Source organism: Pristiophorus japonicus, chromosome 14 (genome assembly GCF_044704955.1).
Source record: "Pristiophorus japonicus isolate sPriJap1 chromosome 14, sPriJap1.hap1, whole genome shotgun sequence".
Taxonomy (NCBI): Eukaryota; Metazoa; Chordata; class Chondrichthyes; family Pristiophoridae; genus Pristiophorus; species Pristiophorus japonicus.
This window is the reverse complement of record NC_091990.1, coordinates 13,671,841-13,691,816: the sequence shown is the minus strand read 5'-3', so window position 1 is coordinate 13,691,816 and position 19,976 is coordinate 13,671,841. Positions and strand designations below refer to the sequence as shown.

At 47.2% G+C, this 19,976-nt stretch overlaps 1 protein-coding gene across 14 annotated transcripts in view; it reads left to right on the top strand.

The window, feature by feature from the left end:
• ptprub (protein tyrosine phosphatase receptor type Ub) overlaps window positions 1–19,976 on the top strand; it is a 1,307,170-nt gene that overhangs the window by 1,025,756 nt on the left and 261,438 nt on the right. The gene's annotated exons all lie outside the window — the stretch shown is intronic.

Here is a 19,976-nt window from a genome sequence, read left to right as displayed (position 1 = left end):
ACAGAAAATAGAGAGTAGGAATAAACCAGTCATTTTCAGGTTGGCAGGCTGTTATTAATGGGGTGCCACAAGGATCACAAGGTAGGGGTCTGGAACTCACTGCCTGAAATGGTGGTAGAGGCAGAAACCCTCACCACATTTAAAAGATACTTGGATGTGCACTTAAAGTGCCTACAGGGCTACGGACCAAGAGCTGGAAAGTGGGATTAGGCTGGATAGCTCTTGGTTGACTGGCGCGGACACGATGGGTCGAAATGGCCTCCTTCCGTGCTGTAAATTTCTATGATGATTGCTGGGACCTCAGCTATTTACAATCTATATTTGTGACTTGGATGAAGAGACCGAGTAATGTATCTAAGTTTGCTGACGATACAAAGTTAAGTGGGAAAGTAAGCTGTGAGGAGGACACAGAGTATGCAATGGGATATGAACAGTATAAGTGAGTGGACAAGAAGGTGGAGTATAATGTGGGGAAATGTGAGGTTATTCACTTTGGAATTGGTGTTCAGAAGGATTTGGGTGTGCAAGTATACAAAACACAGATGGTTAATATGCAGGTATAGCAAGCAGTTAGGAAGGCAAATGGTATGTTAGCCTTTATTGCAAGGGGGTGGAGTACAAGAGTAAAGAAGTCTTGCTGCAATTGTACAGGGCTTTGGTGAGACCACACCTGGAGTGCTGTGCACAGTTTTGGTCTCCTTATCTAAGAAAGGATATACTTGTCTTGGAGGCGGTGCAACGAAGGTTCACTAGATTGATTCCTGAAATGAAAGGATTGTCTTATGAAGAAAGGTTGAGCAGGTTGGGCCTATACTCATTGGAGTTTAGAAGAATGAGAGGTGATCCTATTGAAACATATAAGTTTCTGAGGGGGCTTGACAGGGTAGATGCAGAGAAGATGTTTTCCCTCGTGGGGGAAGCTAGAACTCGGGGACATAATTTCAGAATAATGGGTCACCCATTTAAAACGGAGTTGAGGAGGAATTTCTTCTCTGAGGATCGTGAATCTTTGGAATTCTCTACCCCAGAGAGCTGTGGAGGTTGGGTCATTGAATATATTTAAGGTGGAGATAGACTGATTTTTGAACTACAGGAGAGTCGAGGGTTATTGGGAGCGGGCAGGAAAGTGGAGTTGAGGCCAAGATCAGATCAGCCATGATTTTATTGAATGGTGGAGTAGGCTCGAGGGACCAAATGGCCTACTCCTGCTCCTATTTCTTATGTTCTTATCCTGTTCGCTGAATTTAGAATTTTCTAACATTATTGTGTTCTGAAGATGGTATTGTCAGGAACAATCAGATTTAAATTTGTTAAGCAGTGTCTATAGAGCGATGAGTTGCCGTGTAGACAGATTCATTCTGAAGCTGGCATTTCGTTTAAGTTCATGTTTACTGCTCAAATTGTTCCTTTTTAGATGAAAGTTCCACTTTGTGGCTAATATAATGTTAAATAATGGATAGCTTGGCTCAGCTGCTGGCACTTAGCTCTGAGTCGGAAGGTTGTCGATTTAAGCCCTCCTACAGACTTCACCCCACAATCTGATGCTTCAATGCAGTACTAAGAAAATGCTACATTGTTGTCTTTTGCATAAGATATTAAACCTGTCCTGTCCCATATTCACGGCCACCTCCTCTACCATGCTATCTCCCATGGTATCTCCCATGGTCTCAATCATTGACATGGCCATTTCTGAATGCTTCTTTGTATCCCTCACCACCTACATCTCCCTTACCCCCTTCAAAACCTCACTTCCTTCTGAATCTGCCCCTGGCAAAAAAAACTCATCCAAATGACTTATAGCTGCACTTTCAAATTCCCAACTGCATATTCTTTGGCTCTCCATTGGCCATGATACTTCTGCAGCTGTCAGTTTACTTATCCACTCTCTTATTATCTCACTTTGATGCCCTTGTCTCCAGCAAACTGTGACTTTCTCCCATCCTGGTTGTTCCCCTATGCATGGCTCCCCTTTTTGCTCCTTTAAGTTCAAGGAATGCTGATTTAAGGGTATCAGGTTTAGCCATCCATCACTCGATCTGGCTGGAGCACATCCAACATTATCGGGCCTCATTCTCCTCTGGCAAAAAACTTCCCACTACTCCTGGATCATCCCAGAGAGCAAAGATAGCTCTTTTCACCACCAACAGCTATCTCCTTAAAGCACTCTCCCCTGCACCCTCCAGCCTCACCTTCAAAAAGTGCAAGACCATCCATTCAGCTGCTTCTGCTGCTTCTCCTTGCTCCGAAGCCAAACCTTCCCCCCCAGGATCCCCCTGCCCTAGCCCTAAATCCACAACTCTCTCTCGTAACTCTCCCCTCATGGCCTCTCTGAACTCATCTTATCTTTGAGACCCACCTCCTACTTCCTTGACTTCATTTCTCCAAACCTGCTGACCACCCATTTTCTCTTCCTGGTCCCCATGCTAGCTGATACAAAGTATTGCCTCACCTCAGGTACTGTCCCCCTCTCTCAAAGCCGGTATCATCAGCCTTCCTAAAAAAAGTCCCCCTCTGTCCTTGCAAACCCTAGCCACATCTCCTCCCCAAAGAAATTGAACGTACTGCCTCACAAACCCATGCAGGTTTCCACCCCAGCAATAGCACCGAAATGGCCCGAAACAAAGTCACAAATATCATTCTCCATGTCAGTGACCGCAGTGTGGTTCAAGAAGGCGGCTCACCACCACCTTCTCGAGGGCACTTGGGGATGGGCAATAAAGGCTGACCTTGCCAGTGATGCCAGCACCCTATGGACGATTTAAAAAAAAAAAAATCCCTCATCAACCTCTGCAGCCTTTCCCATCGTCAACCACACCTTCCTCCTCAAACACCACTCAACCAGAGACTTTGAGCACAAAATCTCGGCTGACACTCTAGTGTTGTACTGAGGGAACACTAAACTGACTGAAGCCACTGTCTTCGGCTCCCGCCACAAACTCTGTTTCCTCACCACCCTCTATCCCCCTCACCGACCACTGTCTCGGATTGAACCGTTTTTTCCGCAACCTCACTGTCCAATTGGACGAGATGTGGGCAATTATTTGGGCTGAAGAGCCTCTTAACAAGTTTTGATGTGCTGTTGAGGGCTGCTTTCCCTAAGGTGCACAGCCGCATGGTTGCGCACTAATTGTGAGGTCCCCCGCAGGCTCCTGCCGCTGCAAGCGATACTGCGCGTGCAATATTGTTAAGTGGCCCTCCAGCCCAAATAATTGGCACTCTGAGTAAGCGCTTTTGAAACTAACCAGCTACATTTGTATGTCTTTGAAACATCCAGGAGTTATATGTTTGACTATGTGGCTGGCCATTTGCCATGTTATTTCCAGCACCCCATGCAGGTATCCATTGTTCCTTATTTTGCTATCTGATTTCAAGGCTACCTTTGTACCTATTCTCAATGTTTTAGTGTGCAAAACCCTTCATCAGCCCCAACACAGTCCAGACTCAACTGAAGTTCCAATTAGCATGTACACTGACCCAGCGAGCAGAAATAAAGCCACATCATGCTCTTCCAGCTACAAGGTTGAAATGAAGTGCCCTCCATTATGACAGAAACAATATTTACCACAAAAATGATGGCAGACAAACACACTACTCTATAAGCAATGAGGCATGCGCAGTATCTATAATAGCATGCCATTATCTGGAATCCTTGTGCTCCGGGATCCATTCCTGTGTCTCAGATGGTGATGAAAACCCCCCAGTTGTCATACTCTGGGTAGGAGGAGAAGAAAGACAAAGTGCCTGTATCTTCGGTAAAAGAGTCATGGAGGTGAGCAGCCATGACTCAACTCTAAAATGGATAGGGCAGTGCATTCTGGGTACAGTGGTCCACCATTGGGGCCCAGAATCGTGGCACTGAACCTTTTAAGATCGGGCCAGGGAGAATCATTTTTGCGAATTGATAAAATGAATTAAGTATTACTGTGTGTTCCCTGGCTGCAGTTCAGATCCATCTCTGATACACGAGAAGTGAAATTGACTATTGTGCAGCTCAAGCTTTGGCTCGTGTTCTATTTCTGTCTCGTCCAGCAGGCCAAAAAGAACGACTTGGTGAGCCGTATTTTGCCCACCATTGAATTAGACTCTGAGCTGAGCTTCCAAGCCTATTTCCTCTCCATCACAAATACTGCCCACATCCATCTCTGTAATATTGCTCAGCGCCGCTCCCACCACTGCTGAAAGCCTTATCCATGACTTTATCACCTCCAGACTCGACTGTTCCAATCTGGTCCTTGCCTCCTTCCCATCTGTAAACTTCAACTCAACAAAAACTCTGCTGCCTTTACCCTGTCCTACATCAAGTCCTGCCCTGTCCTCACTGACCCATATTGGCTCCAACGTTCGCTCTAAGCTGCGCAGCCGCGCACCTCTCTGCTGGTCCTGCGCAGCCCGGGACAGGCTTTTTCAATGTTAAATTTCACGTATGTGCGAAACTGTGATTGGATCTCTCAGCCCCTTAATGGGGCCGTGCACCCCCCAAAAAATTAAGGGGAACATTGATTGGCTCCTGATCCCTGACACCTCAGATTTAAAATTCTCATACTCCTGTTTTAATCTCCTTATGGCTTTGCCACACTCCGTCTCTTAAAATCTCTTCCAGCCCGACAACCTCCACCTCAACTTCTCCATTCCTTCACTCTGGCCTTATGTGAATTCTCCCCTTTCTTTGCTCTATTATTGGTGGCAGTCTCTTCAGCCACCCAGGCCCCATGCTCTGGAATTCCTTCTCTTAAACCCCTCCACATTTCCACCTTCCTCTCTATTATGTCCTTACTATACAGTACAAATGCACACGAGGCCCATTCTAGAGAGAAGGTCACTTTGTGACCAGTAACCTTTATTAGCCAGCACTGAAGTGATGAAGATGGGTGGAGCTTCCCATTTTATACCTGAAAGTCCAGGTTAGAAGTGTCTCCCACAAGTTCACCACCTAGTGGTCAGTGTTCCCACGGTGTACAACTTAGGTCAGTTTATACATGGATTACAATGACAGTTGAATACATGACATCACCTCCCCCCAAAGGTCTTATTGGGATCATGTTAAGTCTCTCCGGTGGTTTACGCTCCCTTGTAGAGCGCCTGAGTTGGGGCTCCGGTTGTTGGGCGCTGGCCTGAGTGTCTGCTGTTTGCGGTGCCTCAGGCCTGTCCGGACTGCCCACAGTGACTAGGCTCTCCTCCACTTGACTCCGATGTTCAGTCACCTGTGGTGGAGTGAACTCTACATCGTGTTCTTCCTCTGCTTCTTCTATGGGGTTGCTGAACCTCCTTTTTGTTTGATCCACATGTTTGCGGCAGATTTGTCCATTGGTAAGTTTAATTACCAGAATCTCATTCCCCTCTTTGGCAATCACAGTGCCTACAAGCCATTTGGGCCCTGCAGCCTAGTTGAGGACAAAGACAGGGTAATTGACATCAATACTTCGCGCCCTCGCATTCCCGTCATGGTCGTCACATTGTGACCGGTGCCTGCTCTCAACAATTTCCTTTCAAGGTAGGGTGTATAAGGGATAACCTGGTTTTGAGCATCCTTTTCATTAGCAGCTCTGCGGGTAGAACCCCTGTGAGCAAGTGTGGTCTCGATCTATTGGCCAACAGGAGGCGTGATAAGTAGCTTTGTAGGGAACCCCCTTGGATTCTGAGCATCCTCTGTTTGATTATCTGCACTGCTCATTCCGCCTGGCCGTTTGAGGCCGGTTTGAACGGTGCCGTTCTGACATGGTTGATACCATTTCCTGCCATGAAGTCCTGGAATTCAATGCTTGTAAAGCACGGGCCATTGTCGCTGAACAAGACGTCCGGTAGACCATGGGCGGCGAACAATGCCCGCAGACTTTCTACCGTGGCAGAGGATGTGCTTGAATTGAGAATGTCACACCCGATCCATTTGGAGTAGGCGTCTAGTCTACTACAACCAAAAACATTTTTCCCATGAAAGGACCTGCGTAGTCCACATGGATGTGTGACCATGGCTTGGCGGGCCAGGACCAGGGGCTAAGGGGGGCTTCCCTGGACGCATTGCCCAGCTGGGCACACGTGTTGCACCTGCGAACACAAAGTTCCAGATCTACATCTATCCCTGGCCACCAAACGTGTGACCTGGCAATTGCCTTCATCATGACAATGCCCGGGTGCTCATTGTGCAGTTCTCGGATGAACGCCTCTCTGCCCATCTGGGGCATGACTGATCGGTTTCCCCATAGTATGCAATCGGCCTGAATTAAGAGTTCATCCTTGCGCCTGTGAAATAGTTTAAATTCCTCAGGGCATGCCCCGTACGTGGCTACCCAGTCCCCATTCAGGACATATTTCTTGACTAAAGACAGTAGCGGGTCTCTATTTGTCCAGACTTTGATCTGATGGCGGTCACGGGTGAGCCTTTGCTTTCGAAAGCTTCAACAGCCATGACCATCTCAGCAGCATGCTCGGTTGCCCCCTCGGTGATGGCCAGTGGGAGCCTGCTGAGTGCATCGGCGCAGTTTTCAGTGCCCGGTCTGTGCTGACTTGTTTAGTCATAGGCAGCTAACGTGAGTGCCCACCTCAGTCTGCGGGCCGACGCATTTGCATTTATGGCCTTGTTGTTGGCCAAAAGGGACATCAGAGGTTTGTGATCTGTCTCCAGCTCAAATTTCCTGCCAAACAGGTACTGGTGCATTTTTTTTTATTGCATATGCATATGCAAGAGCTTCCTTTTCTACCATCCCGTAGCCCCTTTCTGCCTGGGACAGACTTCTGGAGGCATAAACTACCGGCTGTAACTGACCCTTGGCATTAACATGCTGCAACACACACCCGACCCCATAAGACGACGCATCACATGTTAAAACAAGTTTCTTACATGGGTCATATAGCGTTAACAGATTGTTGGAGCATAACAAATTGCGTGCTCTATCAAAACCCTTCCCTGGCTGTCCCTCCAGACCCATTCGCGACCTTTGCATAGGAGCATGTGTAGCGGCTCTAACAGTGTGCTCAATTTTGGAAGAAAGTTACCAAAATAGTTCAGGAGCCCCAGGAACGAACGCAGCTCCGTCGTGTTACAGGGTCTGGGTGCTCTCTGGATCGCTTCCGTTTTGGACGCAGTAGGTCTGATCTCGTCTGCTGCTACCCTCATCCCAGGAATTCTACCTCTGGAGCTAGGAAGACGCACTTCGCCTTTTTCAGTTGCAGACCTACCCGGTCCAGTCAGCGTAGCACCTCCTCCAGGTTGTGGAGGTGTTCTTCAGTATCGCAACCCGTGATGAGGATGTCGTCTTGAAAAACCACCGTCCTTGGAATCGACTTGAGTAGACTTTCCATGTTTCGTTGAAAGATCGCGGCGGCCGAGCGAATCCCGAACGGACATCTGTTGTACTCAAACAACCCCTTGTGTGTCGTGATGGTGGTCAGCTTCTTCGACTCACTCACCAGCTCCTGGGTCATGTAAGCTGAGGTCAGATCCAATTTTGAAAAAGGTTTGCCACCGGATAGCGTCGCAAAGAGGTCCTCTGCTCTCGGTAGTGGGTACTGGTCTTGGAGTGACACCCGATTGATGGTGGCCTTGTAATCACCACATATCCTGACCGACCCATCCGCCTTGAGCACCGGCACAATCGAGCTCGCCCAGTCACTGAATTCGACTGGAGAGATGATGCCTTCCCTCAGCAGGCGGTCCAATTCATATTCTATCTTTACCTGCATCACGTACGGCACCGCTCTGGCCTTGTGGTGTACTGGCTTGGCTTCTGGGTTTATGTGAATCACTACCTTGGTCCCCATGAAAGTGCCAAAGCCGGTTTGAAATAGTGAGTCAAATTTGCCCAGGACCTGTGAGCATGATATTCGCTCCACAGAAGAAATTGCATTGACATCGCCCCATTTCCAGTTCATGACAGCAAGCCAACTCCTCCCCAACAGTGCGGGACCATCCCCGGGACAATCCAGAGTGGTAACCTGTTCTCCGAATCTTTGTGGGTCACGACTACCGTGGCGCTGCCTAGCACCGGAATGATCTCCTTTGTATATGTCCGTAGCTGTGCGTCAATCGGCAATAATTTTGGCCTCCTGGCCTTGGACGCCCACAGGGGCCAGCCAGTCCCTGATGAGTATCAACTTGTCGAACTGTTTGATACTCATCAGGGACTGGCTGGCCCCCGTGTCTAGCTCCATTGATACTGGGATGCCATTGAGGAGCACTTTCATCATTATTGGTGGCGTCCTGGTGTATGAACGTATATGTGCTCCACATGAACTCGCTGAACTTCAGCTTCCAGCGATTTCCCCCAGTGTCCATCTGGCCTCGTAGGGCTTACATCGGGCCCGTCCTCCTCGTACATCAACCTGGCTGCAGACTTCCCGCAAATATGCGCCAAGTGACCGCTGACGTTGCAGTTTCTGCAGGTATATTGCTGATACCTGCAAGCTCTGGCTGTGTGTTTGCCTCCACACCTCCAACATGAGCCGTTGTTGAAAACAAAAGGTCCATTACCAGTCGATCATCTCTGACTGTCTCTGTAACTGTCCTTAAACGCACCATTGACAGGTGTTGATGGCCCCATTACTGGCCGCATTGTCCCTTGCGCTGGCATGAATCGCTGTTCAGCTAGCCATTGGCTCTGTTGAATTCCCCCTTTGGGTTCGACTACATGTTCGGGCATGTCCGATTGCCCCTGTCTGCCTGGAGAAGCGTGTGCTGCGTTAACAATGTTGACTCGCTGTCCATTTGCTGCATTTAAACTAAGATTTTTGTCAAACATCATTCTGGTCTTTTGCTCCCCTGAGATAAATGTCTGAGCCATCAAAGCTGCCGTTTCCAGGGTCAAGTCTTTGGTCTCAATCAGTTTCCTGAAAACCCCAGCGTGCTCGATGCCCTCAATAAAAAAAGTCTCGCAGCATCTCCACTCTGCATGCATCTGGGAACTTACATAGGCTCACCAGTCGCCGGAGATCTGCCACGAAGTCTGGAACGCTTTGCCCTTCTCACCGCCGGTGCATGTAAAACCGGTGTCTCGCCATGTGCATGCTGCTCGCCGGTTTAAAGTGTTCCCTGATCAACTTACTGAGCTCTTCAAAAATCTTGTCCGCCGGCTTCTCTGGCGCTAGAAGGTCCTTCATCAGGGAGTACGTCCTGGATCCACAAACCGTCAGGAGATGAGCCCTGCGTTTGTCGGCCGAATCCTGTCCCAGCCATTCCTTAATGATGAAACTTTGCTGTAGTCTCTCAATAAAATTGTCCCAATCATCATCAACACAGTACCTCTCGTTTGTGCTGTTCGTGGCCATGCTCAGGTTGTGTAAATCCCAGTTTCTCATCGCCAATATTATGTCCTTACTATACAGTACAAATGCACACGAGGCCCATACTAGAGAGAAGGTCACTCTGTGACCAGTAACCTTTATTAGCCAGCAGTGAAGTGATGAAGTTGGGTGGAGCTTCCCCTTTTATACCTGAAAGTCCAGGTTAGGAGTGTCTCCCACAAGTTCACCACCTAGTGGTCAGTGTTCTCATGGTGTACAACTTAGGTCAGTTTATACATGGATTACAATGACAGTTGAATACATGACACTCTCCTCCTTTAAGACCCTCCTTAAAACCATGCTTTTGGTAATTTCTCCTTTGGCTTGACATCCATTTTTCCTTAAACCTCTGTGAAACTCCTTCGGACATTTTTTGACATTAAAGTGCTATACTGCTGCAGATGTGTGGGAAATGAACTGTTGAAATCAACACCCCTCCTCTCCCCACCCCGCCCCGCCCCTCACTTTCCCTCGAGTCACTATATGTTCTGAAAAGAAAATTAACATTTTGTTAGAAATACTGATCATAGAAAAAATTTCCTGTGAATTTCTGATGTTGCTAACAGCTACACACGAGATGAAACTGTTCTCCATCCCTCCCCACCACTTGCTCAGAATTGAAACTTCATCAATATAATCAAATATTTTAGTAAAACTAAGCAACAAGGTTACTTGCTGATTATTCTTTGTTCCTCTGAATGCTTTCACAGAAATCTTAGTTTGAGGCTTCAGGTGGTGGCAAAAAGAAATTGCTGAATTAGTCATTCCTCAACCCACATTCAAAGTTAAACAAGTTTCAGAGTTAGGCTTGAAGCCAAAATTAGCCGACAGCTAATTTTGTTAGATTAATCAATACTTTTAAAAGAGCTAACCTCGCATACTTGGTTTTTAGAACCTCTCGATTCAATAAATCAGGGATCTTTAACCCCTTCACTATTACAGTATCATTGAACACGCTTAACGATTTTCCAACGTTGGTCCGGACAACAATTTAGCGATCCTCCTTTGAGTCCTGCTCAGTTTAATGCCAAAGGCAATTATTGGATGACTTTAAGTGTGGTTGCTATTTATTATTTATTCCAAATGCTAAGGGCTGGATTTTCGGCTTTCCCGATGTCAGGCGTTAATTACGGCGGGGCGGTAAAGATACCGCCTGAAAAAGGTTTGTGCCCTCGACTGGGAAATTCAGCATAAAATGAGGATCCATGATCGGGGGCATTAAATCAGGCATTATACAATGGACTTTGTGCACCCAAGCCAAAAATCGTGGCATAAGGTTCGTTGTTGTTTAGTGCCCTGCAACATAACGTAGTATATTTGTATGGTTTTATTTTGGGGGAAGTTTTTGTGATTTTGTTGCAGTAAAATTTATGATTCATCATTTGCCATTGGTGTCTTGTGCATCATTTCAACGTTCATTGGAGATGTGCCTTTTATGGGGGCACATAACATGTCCAATATTAGCTCAATCCCTCAGTTTCCTCCATTTAGGAGAGCCAATCCATTACGAACTGGCGACGTGCGACTTTTGGTCCAGCAGCATCTCCACACTGCCTCCTCCATGGATGGTATGGCTATCCAATGGGGGCCTTGCCAGGCTCCGCTTTGTCGTTCTCCTCCTGAGGTGGGCATGCAATCCCCACTGGCAATGCCTGATCCCTCATGATGGCCAAGTTATGCAACATACCACAATGAATTTGGATACCTGTTGAGGGGAGTATTGAAGGCTGCCTCCAGAGCGGTGCAGGCATCGGTCTACCTGTAGGAGCTGGGATATCTCTGTCAGCACTTCCTTTCGGAAGCGCAGCTTTCTTGCACACTGCTCCTCAGAGAGCTGGAGGTATGAGCATTGGTGCCTGTAAATCCGTGGGTGTTAAGCCCTCCTCCCCAGATGTCTTCGGCCTCTCCTCATCCGTGGGTTGACATGGTCAAGAGCCCTTTTTCTAGCTTAACGCTGTCTGGCAATAGCATGGAGCATGATACGCTGACGAACTAGTAATGCCCCCATTAAAGTTATCACTCACCTTGTCAGGGCACTGTAATGGCAGATAAAAGTGCCGTTTGCAAGTCGGAGCTTCACGCAGCATGATGTGCACAACCATTGCAGTCAATGAGACCTGCGCTGTAGGATCCTCATTGCTCCATTTGAGGATCCTACATTGCCTGCTGCACCCTGGGAATGCCTGGTTTTTCAGATGTTTCCTGGGGCGAGCGATAAATGAGCTATTTGGGACGAATTTTGCATTCTGGGCATTAGCGGAGCGTTGCACGATGATTGATGTCTTGATCTCAGTGAAACTAGATGGCGGGACAGTATGTTTTTGTGCCGCCGCAAACCATGAGCCGAATTTACCGGCCGGGCTAAAACTTGGACGCTTGGTGTAACATCCAAAAAGAGCATTTACCGCCCCATCCCGCGAGGCGCTAAGGCAGGGGACGCTACTGAAGTTTGCAGATTGGGCGCCCAGCAAGCGTTGTATGCTCAATGACGTCACGATCTGCATGGCGAAAGGTGCTGAGGCTCTAACTGTTATCACCGGCGCTACGGGGCTGGTGAATTTGTGTGCGGCGCGGGATTTGCCCCACCGCGGCGCTACTGCCTGAACACCCCATTAGTATCCCCACCAGCTGCTAACTGGGAGCACTAACGTGCTGAATTTCTCCCCCTGAATGTTCAAAGACACCAATGTACCCCTGCACAGAATGACTGATTGATAGATAAATAGGTTCATGCCCTACCTAATACCACAGCAACTCAATCTTCAAAGGTTGGCACCTCACAGCAATGAGGTGCCAAATGCAGTCTTGTTTGAGTTATGACTTGCTTTATCCTGTTCTCTCTGGGTACCTCAAGAAAAAGGAAGATTTCCATTATAACTACCTTGTCGCCTCGCTTTAAAACATCTCAAAGTGCTTCACATACTTTGTGATTAAGTGACTGTTGCTGTGTCGGCAAACATGACTCAAGCTGTAGTTTATGTACTTAAATGATATGTAGATTACCAACGTAATAAAAAATGTAAACAATTTAGCAATGTTTTGGGCATTTTCCAGGATACATTACTGAGAGTTTTCCCCATATCTTTATTTTTTTCACTGTTAACTTCCAAATTGCTGTTCAGAATCTCCATAATCGACTTTATTCTTGATTTATCTCTTCTACGCTTTTCAATCGTGATAGATTCCTGCATTATGGGTCTTGGCCCTTCACTGAGGTTTTTCAATAAATAAGATGCATTCATGCAACCACCTTCTCTTACAATACAGCTAGTATTAAATTCACTCAGGCCTTTGCTGTTTCTTGCTGGACATGGGGTCTCTCTCCTATGGACTGGTTCTGTATTTACTACTGCTATAGCAAAATAATGGAATGCCGAAGACATAACGGTCTCAATTTTGGCCGAGCCCGTTTTTAGGCGTACTTACCAGAGTCGAGCCGCTTATCTACGTTCCGAGGTGCACCGAAAAATGTTGTTGCCACTTTGGCCGCTGTCCAGCCTCTTCACTGTAGTCGCGCAGCGTGGTCAATCGAGTCGGGTGTAGAGTCAGCGTTCTGCGCTGGAAAATGTGCCGGGATGGCTGCACATGAGCAGTGGAGTCTGTTGGTGATGTCTGTGCATGAGCAGTAGCACTGCGAGTCTGCAACAACAGTAGGTCTCTCTCAGTAGGGCTCCTTCAGGTAAAGTTATCTGCATTTATTCTGCCTCCTTTGTTTGGCTAGGGGCAGGCAGAGAAGAGTTATGAGGTTGATCTTTAGTGTCGGGTCTGAGTTGTGAGGAAACACTTGAGAAACAGGCTTTTCAACTTGGTGATCTTAGCAAGATTATACAAGATTATAAATAATAGAAAATGTAAATCCAGAATATTACTTTAAAATAAATTGGAAACATAAGACGAGGGGACACGGGTTCAAACTGGTAAAAGATAACTTTTAGGCTCCAATCAAAGTTCTTCGCACAGTGCGTGATCAACACTTGGAATTGGACTCCCAGGTATAGTGGTGGGGGTGAAAAGACTGGGTGGCAGGCAGGAGCACTATCAGTTCTCCTGCCCGCCCCTAGCCCTGGCCGAGTGGCCTTCCACACCGGCCGGCCCGCTGTCTTCCCGAGCCAAGTTTAAAGATGAAGGTAGGACTTACTTCAATTTTTTATTCCTTATTGAATTCTTAGTACTTTTTGTTTGCAAGGTTTGATGGTTTGTAAGGCTTGGTGGTTTAGGTGCATGCAGGTCCTCTCCGTTTCCCGCCCCTTTTGCAGGCCCTATGGCCTCCGATGTACCTACCGATTTCTTTAACCGCAAGGGTTTTCTGAAGTGGCCACATATGCTGGCCTAAGTATAAATGGAGTAACTATTAGCTGGCCAAAGTTGCCTAAATGGGCAGAACTGGCGTAGGTGGCTGGTAATGCCCCCTTTTGAGAAAAAAAAACGAACCCAAAAAAATCGTAACTAACTCAGTTATGCTGATGCAAATTGATTGGGGAAAATGGGGATTTTTAAGTTACGCCAGAAAATCCAAGTTACTCAAAAAAAAAACTGGAGCAACTCCTAGCCAAAATTGAGCCCAACCTTGCTATAATAACTGAGATAAAATAATCTTTACAACAGTTCCTATGGTAGTGTCCAAGTTCAGTAAACATTATGCCACACCCTTTGTTTCATACATCTTTCGTCACATCTTCTCTTTCAGCAGGAAAAGCAAGATAATTCAGGCATGGCACCTGTTCACGAGCACTGTGAATGTCCCTCTGTAATCAGCCGATGCTCAATATGCATCACTGGAGTAGAGTTGATAGGTTTTTGCCTCCTTATCAAATCGAATGCTCCTCTCACCTGTAGCGGTCAATTATCTGCATGGAACAGAATGGTTTGTAGATATACTGACTGCAGAAATCATCACTCCACCATTTCACAGTGTCTAATCTTGCACCTGTCATTACTCTTCTCAGCAGTGCTTTTGGTAGGACAGGAAACTGAAACTGCTATTCACTGTTGTATAGTGCTCCAGTGGATTAACTGAGAACTGGACACATGTAGCAAGTCTTAAATTTCCGTCAGAGTTGTGATTTAAATATTGTGGGATAGACATTGGACCTCGTTGTGCCTGTTTTACAGGTGTAAAATGGGCGCAATAAGGCCCAATTTCAGGAGATGAAGGTCCTGCACCACAAGAATGCCTGAAAGCCGTTCAACTATTTTTCAGGTGTCCCCAGCGGCCCCTAAAAAGGGTGTCAGTCCTCTTGCATATGTAACTGAGGGGCCCCTGATGGCTGCTGTGAGCCGCAATCGGCCTATCTCCCGCTGTCCTCCCCGCACTCCCAACATTTACCTGAGGCACATGTCCCGAAATTAATTCATGCAGAAGGGTGAGCTGCCTATAGAGGCGAGTCAGGCACTAACAGCTCGCCCAGATGATTTAGATGAAGCCTGAGGTCCACTTCCGTGCCAATAAGCAGGCACCAATTAATTTCTACTTCTCTATCTCTCAATCATCTTCAGTAAAGCTACCTGGCTTCAAGAGATTGGAAGACTCTGTGTTAATTATATTGAATGCATCTCGCACAGCTTAGGCTGAAGGTCAGTGTCAATAATCTTCCCCTTATTGAAGCAAACACTTGGACTGAAGGCTCATTCTTTACCTGCCATTCTGGTAACATCAGAGAAGTTGTTCTGCAGTCAGTCTCCCTCTTCCATTGCAACGTCCATTCTTCACACACCCTCTCTTCACCTAGGAGCATTAGGGCAAACAGGCCACAAACTCCCATTTGTAACATTCCTGTCAATCTGTTAGTGGAGAGGGCTGGCAATTGTATTTTCTGTACAAAGACCAAATCTAGCAGCATCTTTCACAAAGTTCATCACTGGCCCGTGAGAATCATTCTGAAGTGGCGTTGCTGTGTCACAGACTGTCTAAATCTGTAGCTCTTTTCCCTACCCCCATCACGCACACGCATGTGCACGCACATGCCCGCATGCACGCACATCTCCAGTAATTCTCCCTTAACTTGCAATTTGCCTTCACCTGCCATTTCTCTGTCAATTTAACATGCCAAACCTTTTTGATTATTTTTAAAAAATCAGTGTCTTTTTGAAATAAACTTCACATGTCCTTTCCTTTCTTTATGAAACTGATATTTACATCCTTTCCCTTAAAAATTATCTTGTGGCTCGGGTTGCCATATTTGGCTGGACATATTCCTCGTGGTGTCATCACATGACCTCTTGCCTCCAACCGCCTGCCCCCACACTTCTGCCATAGGTCACCCAAAATGTCAATACTCGCGGTGTTCCGCCTATCGGAATGTGAACAGGCTCTTCACTACCCGATTGGATGATTCTTGACTGTCAGTCAGGCGGCCTTTTTTCCCATGTCCAATATTTTATAACTAGTAAACAAAAGCAATCAAAGAAAATAAAAGAAAAGCACAATTTTCTATTGGCCTTATAGTTTTTCTCCAGGGTTGCTCATAGCAGTGTCCTGGAGGTTAGTCTTGCAATCCTGGAGAGTTGGCAATCCTACTTGTGGCTGATTTGAGTGATTTAGAACATTATTTGCAATAGTGCATTGCAGCCTATTCAAGAGGTAAAATGGGCCAGTTTCAGGTAAATATGTGGGAGGGCCAAAACCACAGTTGCCTTAGTGTTTCCCGTGATTCCTGGTTGGACAGCAGCATGACTGGTGAATTTGAATATCATGACCCCACTAGTGTGAAGCAGACACCTTGAGCTTCCCTGTTAACATCCTACATTGAAATGCTGAAGACAAGATTCTATAGGGCTCAATTTTCCCCAGTGATTTGCGCCGTTTTTTTGGAGCAGGCTGCTCTTTTTGGCCACAGTTGAAAAACGAGTTTCCCCAATCAATTTGCACCAGTGTAACTCAGTTACGATTTTTTTAGGTCAGTTTTTTGTTCAGCCAAAGGGGGCGTAACCAGCCACCTTATCCCAATTCTGCCCATTTAGGGAAGTTTGGCCAGCTGAGTGCTACTCCAGTTGTGCTTAGGCTAGCGTATGTGGCCTCTGCAGAAAAACCTTCCGGATAGTTAAGGAAATCGGCACAGGAGATGCCCGGACACATTAGAAGAATTGAAAAACACATAGCAGCAACTTACCTCCAACCCCGCCTAAAGGCTGTCTGGTCCCATTCTCGGTCCCTGGTTCACACACACACACACACACACACACACACAGAGGGACGGACCGGGATAATGGGGACCGAGAAGGGGACTGGCCCGGCAGGCCTTTTGGGTGGAGGTAAGTTGCTGCTATGTGTTTTTCAATTCTTTTAAAGTGTTGGAGGTTGGCTGTATGCTTCACTTTGCAGCCTCAGCTCGCATTGTGTCCCTGGTTACCATGACAGCCCGATCTTTTTGGCGCAGATCAAGACTCCACCCCCAAAATTAAAGATCGGGTTATGCCACGCCAAAATGAAGAAATCCATAGGGGAAACTTAGAATATTTTTTTTTTGCCGTATTTAGGCTCCCAAAAATCGGGCGTAACTCTTCAAGTATGCCAAAAAAATGCTTTGGGGAAAATTGAGCCCATTAAGTTGAAGCGACAGAAAAGCAACTTTACTGGACTTCTTGTTTTCTTACTGATTTGTAAATCAAAAGAAAAGTAAATACATGTTGGAAAGACACTGCACACACTAATGCTAAAATGGGATGCTTTGTGTGAAAGCTGGCTGACAAGGAAATTTTTAGGTCACACTTCTATGCTATTCATGCAGAATATAAACTGTCCAATTTCCACTGGATTATACTCTTGATGGTTGCACTCGGCTAGAGTCTTTAGCCTTTGATTTCATATTAGTCCCACGGTACTCCAGTACTCCATTCAGCTGTGAGTGTCTTCCTCCCTCCATTCTGTTTAAATAACGGAGACAACCTGGGTTATATGCTGATTGTGTGTGTGGAACTCAGTCTATCATTCTAGAAAAAATGAAAGAATCCTCACAGTGGGTTTCTGTCTGAAAATACTATTAGAAAGTAACAATCAATTTCAAAGATTGGTGTATCAAACCAAAAGGATGCCAGAGACTTTGATTTAAAAAGAACACTATCCCTATTAACTCTAAGACCCAAATTCAAATCCAGAACAATTAACGGGGTCTGAATACCTCTTCTTCCACTTGATTTGGTTTAGGGTTTCAGCTTGGTGCTCATTAGAATGAGTCCAATGATGTTGAGCATTAAGGGTGGACATTCCTTCGTCTCGGAGTTAGATTTTCCACTGGTCGCATATTGTTTCTGCGCATGTTAGAAACTTCTCCAAGTTTTCCAATTACCCCACAGGAAAAGCCACGTACACATTAGACTGCTGCTTTAGATAGAATGTGTGGACGAATTGAGATCCAATAGTTGTATTCACCTCTATTATTAGCAATTGTTGAGGTTCTGTGCCTGCTGCAATGACCAACAAGCTTGCTTTTGTGCCTTACATATTCCAATACTAGGAAGCAAGTAAAGTGGTCAAAATGAGTGACTATGGGCCCAAGTTTCTGGACGCGCCTAAAACGGCGCAGCCCGGACCTGGATGCCCGTTTTTCACGCCAGAAAGTGCGCCTAAAAAAAACTTCCCAATTCTCCGGCTCTCTGCAAGTCTTCTGCAGCCGGGCGCAGCGCAGCACGAGCTGTTGGGGGCGGAGCCAGGTCCCTGCGCCGAAAACAGTGCCGGGACCTCTGCACATGCACACTACAGTGGGCGCGCATGTGCAGTAGCTTCAGGCGCCCAAAACTGTGTGGGAGGGGCCCAAAGCACGCAGCCCCTAGCCCTGGCCGAATGCTCTCACTGGGGCTGCGTGAATAAGGCTCCTCCCACCCGACCCGACCCGACTCGACTCCCCCTTCCCCCCCCCCCGGTGACCCGACCACCGCGACTCACCCCCGCCCCCCCCCCCCCCCCCGAGACCCGACCCGACGCCACCTACCTGTAAATCTAGCCCGAGGTCTTGGGCCCGGCCGTTCAGCCTCCTTCTCTCCCTCCCCACCCCCCTCTCCTTCCTTCCCTTCCTCCCCCCTCTCTCCTTCCCTCCCTCCCCCCCTCTCTCCTTCCCTCCCTCCCTCCTCTCTCCTTCCCTCGCTCCTCTCTCCTTCCCTCTTTCCTCCCTCCTCTCTCCGTCCCTCCCTCCCTCCTCTCTCCCTCCTCTCTCCCTCCTCTCTCCCTCCTCTCTCCCTCCTCTCTCCTTCCCTCTCTTCCCTCCCCTCTCCCCCCCCTTCCCTCCCCTCTCCCCCCCCCTTCCCTCCCCTCTCCCCCCCCTTCCCTCCCCTCTCCCCCCCCTTCCCTCCCCTCTCCCCCCTTCCCTCCCCTCTCCCCCCTCTCCCACCCCTTCTCCCCTTCTCCCCCTCCCCCCTTCTCCCCCTCCCCCCACCTCCCTTCTCCCCCTCCCCCCTTCTCCCCTTCTCCCCCTCCCCCCCACCTCCCTTCTCCCCCTCCCCCCCACCTCCCTTCTCCCCCTCCCCCCCACCTCCCTTCTCTCCCTCCCCCCCACCTCCCTTCTCTCCCTCCCCCACCCACCTCCCTTCTCCCCCTCCCCTCGCTGTCAGAAACACAAACACTGACAGACAGAGTGTGGGAGACACACACACAGACAGATAGAGACACTGACAGAGACACACTGGGGGGGACCGTCCCAGCACGCTGTTGAAGGACTCCCGGTGCTGCAGTCGGTAAATAGAAAATGTTTTATTTATTGATTTTTTAATTTTTTATTTATTTTTTATTAATTTTTTTTGATTGATTTATTGATGTATTTATCATTTATTATTGATGATGGCTCTTTATTTGTAAAACTGAAGTGTTTAATGTTTGTAAACTTCCCTTTAAACCCCCCCCCCCCCCATTCCCTACGCCTAATTTGTAACCTACGCCTGATTTTCTAAAGTGTAGACAAGGTTTTTTCGAACGTATAAAAATCTTCACTTACTCTATTCTAAGCTAGTATGGAGTAAGTTTTCACTGCCGAAACTTTGAAAACAGGCGTAAGTGGCCGGACATGCCCCCTTTTGAAAAAAAAATTCTGTTCCAAAGTGAAACTGTTCTAACTGACTAGAACTGGAGCAAACTAAATGCCGAGAATTTGAATTTCTAAGATACTCCGTTCTACACCAGTTGCTCCAAAAAATCAGGAGCAACTGAGGCCGAAACTTGGGCCCTATGTTCCTAATGGATGTATGGTTTGGAAAAACTCAAAACCTTCCACTTATAAGATTTTGGAACTGACAGTTTGTGTGTGTCTATTTTATGTACTTTTCCATGAATACTAAAAGGTAATCCGTCAAATCAGGATTCTATAGAATTTATTACATAATTTCCATAAAACCCTACTTCAATAAATTGATTTGGGAGCATTGGGCAGTACCTTTTGTAGGACAATCTGTGACTAATTCTCCCAAGCACAGTCCACAAAATAGTGGCTGAGATGCCTGTATACACATTGACCCTTTGAATATTGAGTCTTCCTGGTAGCTTTCAACATACACCTATAATTGACTACTCTTCAAAAGTAATTAATGAGCCCCGATATTTACGGGGAGGGTGCGGGTGAGGCGAATACGGCCCAAGGACCTGACAAGACCAGGGATGCGGAGATCCTGCCGATCTCAATAGTAGGAGCTCATTAACATCTTGTAGCTCCACCTCCCACCTGACAGCTGGCCAAATGGACAGCCTGGCCGGCGGGCGAGAGGGAACATCAGTTGCAGGA